At 39.6% G+C, this 7,267-nt stretch overlaps 1 pseudogene; it reads left to right on the forward strand.

The window, feature by feature from the left end:
- The window catches only part of LOC102827327, a 20,594-nt pseudogene that overhangs the window by 1,392 nt on the left and 11,935 nt on the right, over window positions 1-7,267 (forward strand).

Here is a 7,267-nt window from a genome sequence, read left to right on the forward strand (position 1 = left end):
AGAAGAACAACCTACAGTGTCTTTGGTGAAGCAGATAGAATGTTTGATATAGGCTTTGAACGCCAAATAAGAAAGATTGAGGATCAGATAAGACCTGATAGGCAAACCTTAATGTGGAATGTGTTTTGACCAAAAGAAGTTAGATAACATGCTGAAGACTTCCAGAAAGATTACATTCATATAGACACTGGTGCAGTGGAACTGAGTGTACACCATAATATTCTTCAGATTGTGGATGATGTACATACTGTGGAGAAGGATGGAAAACAGGTGCAGAGATCATGAGTGAGAAGGAGAATAAAACCAATGTTTTTGTTGAAACCAAAAGAAGATGTGATGAACTTACCAGCAAAATGAGGAGAAGTGGGTGACCTGCTATGGGTACTCATAGTGACATGAGTCAACAGGAGTTCCATTCCAGACCTGAAGGGTGGCCAAGGGCCATAGTCTTTCTGACTAGTACACCTAATCTTTTAAAAAATAATTTGACTTTTATCCCACATTTTCTCCCATTCTATCTGGGACCTTTTAATGTTATCCCTTTCAGAGCAATTGATAGTGGTAGTCGGACACCATCTAGTTCTTCTGGTCTCAGAGTCATGGTGACTGATGTGCACGTGCTCCATTGAACTAGTTGATTCCAAGCATCTTCAAATTTCATCACTCTCCTTTCTTCCATACAGGGGGAGACCAATAGTTGTACCTTTGATGGCCACGCAGGCTCATGAGCTTTTAAGATCCCAGCTTCTTCTCACCAAAGTAAGATGTAGAACATTGTCTTTGTGGATTTTGTTATGCCAATTTACTATGTCCATGGAAACTATGGTCCTGAGCCTCCAAGCCCAGCAACTCATTGCCTTAAGATGTTTGATAATATCTAAGAAATTTCATTATTTTGCCCCTTGGATCTTCCACCACATTCACAGGTGTGTTTTCAGAAAAGGCAAATAGCCATGTACAAATACCCTCTGTCAAATAGGAATTGATGTTTGTGTGTGGTATAATTGAGGGATCTAATTTTATTGCATTTTTCATAAAGATCACCAATTGCCTCAGCACTCATTTGGCAAAGTCTCATTTTACCCTTCTAATGCACCAGACTGCAAAGCCATTTGAACTGCAAGGTTGGCAGTTCAAGCTCACCAGTTGTTCCTTGGAAATCATATACAGGGTTGCTATGGCTCAGAATTGACTCGACGGCACTTAACAACAACAACAACAACAACAACAACAATGCAATTCCATATTTAGAGGCAAGCATAAGAGATGGTGATAATGAGTCCAGATGAGACCTGCAACTGAGGGAGGGGGTCTGCTTTGTAAGAATGATAGTCATAGACTATAATGTAGCCCTCAATAGAAGTGTGCCAAAGAGGGAGGGAGTGTGGAAATATGTATTTATTTTGTCATACTTTCTTTTGTTGTTACTTCCCAATGGTCAAAACCAAAGGAAGCCATTGGGTCTAGTCCCTGGTACTGTATGGGGCAGCCTCACAAGGACCCAGGGCAAGGCAGTGAAGGGTGGAGAGGTCTGTGTTGGGTGCAAATGACCAATTGACAGTACAGTCAGGTCTCCATGGTCATGCACCTACCCCATTTCATCTGTTTTTATCTCAGAGATATACAGCCTACTTTCATTACAATTTTATAACTTGTGTATAATCCATATTCAGTATGTGGCTTAGTTTTGAAAACCAGAGAACCAGTATAAACTTAGTTGTGTCAAGAGAGAGCAATAGTTTCATTGCTGGAGAAGATAGGCTGAATAGACGTGTCTATTATAAGCAAAATAGAGCTACATTTTAAAATTTAAAAGTGAATTCCTGAAATATATAATCACTTGCATATTAACAAATCCTAAAGACATTAAAGAGATATTGTTAGGTGCCTTTGAGTAGGTTCTAATTTATAGAGACCCAAACACAACAGAATAGAACACTGTTTGGTTCTATGCCATCCTCGCAATTGTTGCTGTTTGAGCCAATTGTTGCATTCAGTGTGTCAATATATCTTGTTGAGGGTCTCCCTCTTTTTTACTGACCCTCTACTTTATTGGAGTCCTGGTGTGGCACTGCGAGTTAATGCACTGCACTGTAAGGTCAGTTTGAACTGCAAGGTTGGCAGCTCAATCTCACCAGTCGCTATGAGTCAGAACCAACTTGATGGCACTTAACAACAACAACTATGTTATCAGGCATGATGCCCTTCTATAGGAACTGATCCTTCCTGATAACATGTCCAACGTATGTGAAATGAAGTCTCACTATCCTTGCTTCTATGGAGCATTCTGGATATATTTCTTTAAAGACAGATTTGCTCATTCTTCTGACAGCCCATGCTATGTTCAATATATTTTTTTGCCAGTACCATAATTCAACTGGAGTCCTGGTGTGGCACTGTGGGCTAACATGCTGGATTGCAAAGTCAGTTCAAACTGCAAGATTGATGGTTCAAACTCACCAACCGCTCCTCAGAAATCCTATACAGGGTTGCTATGGGTAAGAACCGACTCAAGAGAACTTAACAACAACAACAATAATTCAAATACTATTCTTCTTCAGTCTTTATCATTCACTGTCCAGCTTTTATATGCATAGAAAGCAATTGAAAATACCATGTCTTGGGTCAGGGATACTTTACTTCAAAGTGTTATCTTTGCTTTTAAAAACTTTAGGAGGTTTTGTTTATTTTTTTGTAGCAAATTTGCCCTATGCAATGCGTTATTAGATTTTTTGACTGCTGCTTCATGGACATATTGGAGATTTTTAATGAGTCTGTATATCACAAAGGAGCCCTGTTGCCACTGTAAGATAAGCACTGGACTGCTAACCACAATGTCGGTAGTTCAAGTCCATCAGCTGCTCAGCAGGAGAAAAGACAAGGTTTTCCACTCCTGTAAAGATTTATTGCGTTGGAAACCCTGCACAGGGTTGCTATGAGTCTGCATTGATTTGATGGCAGTGGATTTTGGTATATTGCAAGGAATCCTGGTGATGCAGTGGGTTAAGCACTGGACTGTAAATTACAGGTTCAGTGGATCAAACTCACCAGCCATTCTGCAGGAGAAAGATGAGACTGTCTGCTCTCAAAAATATTTTCAGTCTTGGAAATCTGATGGAGCAGCTCTTCGTTTGTCCTATAGAGAGCTACTAGGAGCCTGAATAGACTCAAGGGCAGAGGATGGGGGCATACTGTAAGTTATTAATGAGTAAACAGTTGAATTTTTTTTCTCTGACCGCTTTTTCTGATATTTCCAGTCTCTGTTCAGAGATGAATAATATCACCAGTTTCTTATCAGAGATAATGGTTGTGAGGATAAGTAAATATGTTCTGCACATTGATTCCTCTTATAAGGCACTGTATATACTGTTTTGTTCTTGCTGTCTCCATTTTTTAGGCATTTATCCTTGACTGTACACAAAGAACTTCCTCATTCTTTTGAATGACTGCATATTAGTTTATTTTATGAATGTACCCTAATCTATTTAATGCATCTACCACTAGTGGGGTTTTAGGTAATTTCCAATCTTTTATTTTTACAAATAACACTCAATGAATAATCTTGTCCTAACATTTGAGTCCTAGTGTGGTGCTGTGGGTTAATGTGCTGGACTGCAAAGTTTGTTTGATCCACAAGTTTGGCGGTTCAAGCTCACCAGCAGCTCCTTGGAAACCCTATACAGGGTTGCTATGGGTCGGAACCTACTTGAGGGCACTTAACACAACAACATTATTTAAATATTTGCAAATATGAGTATAGTTATAGAATAAATTTCTAGAAGTGGAATTGCTGGGACAAAGGGCATGTGCTTTTTGTAATTTTGATAGAGATATGTTGTTGTTAAGTGCTGTCAAGTCAGTTCTGACCCATAGCGACCCTGTACAGGGTTTCCAAGGCTGTAAATCTTTATGGGAGCAGAAAGCCACTATGCTACCAGAGCTCCTTTTGATAGAGATATAGATATAACCTAATTAACTGTCATAGAACTTTGCCAGTTTACACTCCCACCAACAAAGTACAGATGAATTCATACTTCCACCTACTTGTTTTTGCACTTTATCAGCTAAAGAAGAAAAAAAAAGAAATATCTCTAGGTATTTTAAACAGCGATTTAAAGTAGAGAACTGATTACCCAGGTTATGGAAGAGCTAGAGATATTGAACATGGGATAGTGAGGCAACCTAGGGAATAGCAATGGCGGAAAGTTGTTTCCACCCAGGACTGGAGAGTCAAAAGGATACTTACTGAATTCCACTTGCCAGGGCCATCCGGAGCAAGTCAGGAAGTAGTTACCATAGTAGGCCTGCCTGGGTAGAGTTGGGATCATGGAGGTGTGGATGTGAGAAGGAATTGGAGAAGAAACAGTTGTTGACAAAATATGTCCCTTGAGGCAGAGAGGAAGAGGAAGACATATTCTGGTTTCTCCCTGTCTTTTTCTGGAAACTACCTGAATTCAGCAAGAAAGCTTTGGGAAATGCATTTCCCTATGATACAGACCCCGTCAGAAGAGGATAGATATGAGACAGAGATGGGGCAGAAGCAATAGGTATGAGAACAAATGAATCACACAGGCCACACTTTGCTACTCAGTTCCATGCTCTCCCACACAAGTTTGTAATTCTGTTTGACAGAATACAACTGTCTTTTGTACAAAATCAGACACTTGAACCATTCCCCCCACATGAAGACATATAAAGTTTCATCACTCAACTGCATGCATCTTAGTCTGGGATGATGGACAGTCCTCTTCAGGTCTGCATGTGGTTCTTCTGAGTGTCAACTTAAGTATCATCAGTATCCCACATACAAAATAAGTCAGGGAGTAGGACAGGAAAAGAAAGCATACACATATACATATATTTATAAATGTAGGCGAAGTTTTCTGGTCTTCATGCTTGTAATGGGCCATAAAGCTGTAGTAGACATTTATCATTTTCTTCTTCAATTTCTGTTCCACATTACATTGGCTTTCTGTAGCATTTTGCTGTTTAGGATTCTTTACCTGTTGGTATGAGGGGACCAAAGTACCCAGCTAGCTGTCCACTTCCAGTTCTGTGACAGCACCACTACATCCCTGATGGAAGAATTCCTCTCCTGGGTATAAGTCCTTGGAATACAGCAAATCTCAAGGTTACAGGGCTGCATGCAAAACTTCTGTGAGTGGGTCTTCTGTGAAAAGAGTCATTCTTCTAGCTCTTCTGCTCCCGAGCTTGTGTAACCTGGCCATTGGAGAAACAGTATCATATGTTAGTTCCTGTTAAAAGGATATAATACATTTTACTAAGACAGCATCCCGACTTTACAGGGTTTGCACTCTGAGCTGGACCATGACTGAGCCTTCAGAATGTCATTCTGCCAAATGCTTCTTGGTGATAGGGTAGATGGTAAAGGTAGCAGAGCAGAAAAGGCTTGGGGAAGAACTGAGACCAAAATAAACAAATGACTAGCAAACACACCAATGTAGTGTGTCACCCAGTGTTTTGATTTTTGCCAATCTGGTAGATTAAAAAATGGTATCTCCATATGTTATTATTTTTTTAAATGTCTTTTCATAATTAAGAGGCAGTCGGATTTCCTTTTCTGTTAGCAATTAATACATCCAACCAGTTTTTCTTTGGTGTTTCTTTATGTTTTAATGATACGATAGGAATTGCAATTTTTTTTTTCCTTGTGATTTGAAATGCCTGTATGGTAGACTAAATTTGAAAAATAAGTTTAGGCCTATTTCTGGATTTTCAGGCTTGATATCTTGATCAGTGTGTTTATTTGCTGTTACTTGCTGTCCAGTCAGTTCTGACTCATAGCAGCCGTGTGTACAACAGAAGGAAAAACTGCCTGGTCCTGTGCCATTCTGAAAATCACTGCTCTGTTTAAGCCTACTGTGGTAGCTACTGTGTCAATCTATCTCATTAAGGGTCTTCCTCATTTGGGCTGACCCTCTACTTTGCCAAATATACTAGTCTTCTCCAGGAACTACTCTCTCCTGATAACATGTCCAAAGTATGCGAGAGGAAGCTCTAAGGAACATTCTAGTTGTACTTCTTCCAAAATTGATTTGTTTGTTCTTTGGCAGTTCATAATATATTTAATATTCTTTGCCAACACTATAATTCAACTGGATCATTTCTTCTTCAGTTGGTCTTTTTCATTGTCCAACTTTTGCATTTATGTGACGTGATTGAAAATACCATGGGACATTCATCCTCAAAATGACATCTTTGCTTTTCCACACTTTATAGAGGTCTCTAGCTGCAAAGTCTGTTTGAAGCACAATGTTGGTGGTTCAAACTCACTAGACACTCTTTGGAAACTGTACATAGGGGTGCTATGAGTTGGAATCAACTCAACGGCACTTAACAACAATAACACAGAGGTAATATGTAATATGACATGGTTTGATTTCTTGTGGCTGTATATCTGGTAGGGCTGATTTCTCCCTTTATTATAAAAATATGCCTGGATAGCCATGTTTTAAAATTTTTTTCATATTAACATCACAGTCTGCTTGCCTTGTTTGTCTTTCCTCATTGCACACATGACTCACTTTCCCCCAAAATCCTGTTGATATTTTATTCAGAGTATAATCCCAAGCACCATGTTTACCTGGTCCTGTATGATGTGCCCTCTGACTGTTCCCTACCTCTCCTCCTGATACTGACCCCATATTTTCTCTGCTCCTCTATTTTGGCTCTCTTATTTGGCCCAGCACTCCAAAGCAAAACCTAAAAACAGACCCATTATCATGGAGTAAAATCCGACTCATAGTAACTCTGTGGTTCAGAGTAGAGCTGCTTCCTAGAGTTTCTAAGATGGTAAATCTTATGGGATCTCAAGCCTGAATTACAGCTGTGATTTTCTAACTGTTCTGTCATCCTTCACCTGCAGGAGAAATAGGAAGCAGGAATGGAGGTCTGGACACCGACTAGGAGAAGTGACTGTGAGAAGGAGATGAAGAGTCAGAAGACTAGTGGTGTGGAAAGAGGGAAGACCAAGAGTAGATATGGAGTCCTAGAGGTGCAAACAGTGAAACACTTAACTATTATCCAAGAGGCTGCTGGCAAGAACTCACCTAGATATGCCTAAAAAAATAGGCCCGAAGATCTGATTCTGAAAGGTCACAGTCTTGAAAACCCTGTGGAACATAGTTCTACTCTATGTCATTTTGGGTCACCATCATCTGCTTGATGACAACTGTACTTTAAAACAATTCCATATATCACTGAGTTTTTTAAAACATTGTTTTATGGTACAGATAATATGGTAGTC

The sequence above is a fragment of the Chrysochloris asiatica genome, unplaced genomic scaffold (assembly GCF_000296735.1).
Source record: "Chrysochloris asiatica unplaced genomic scaffold, ChrAsi1.0 scaffold00011, whole genome shotgun sequence".
Classification (NCBI taxonomy): domain Eukaryota; kingdom Metazoa; phylum Chordata; class Mammalia; order Afrosoricida; family Chrysochloridae; genus Chrysochloris; species Chrysochloris asiatica.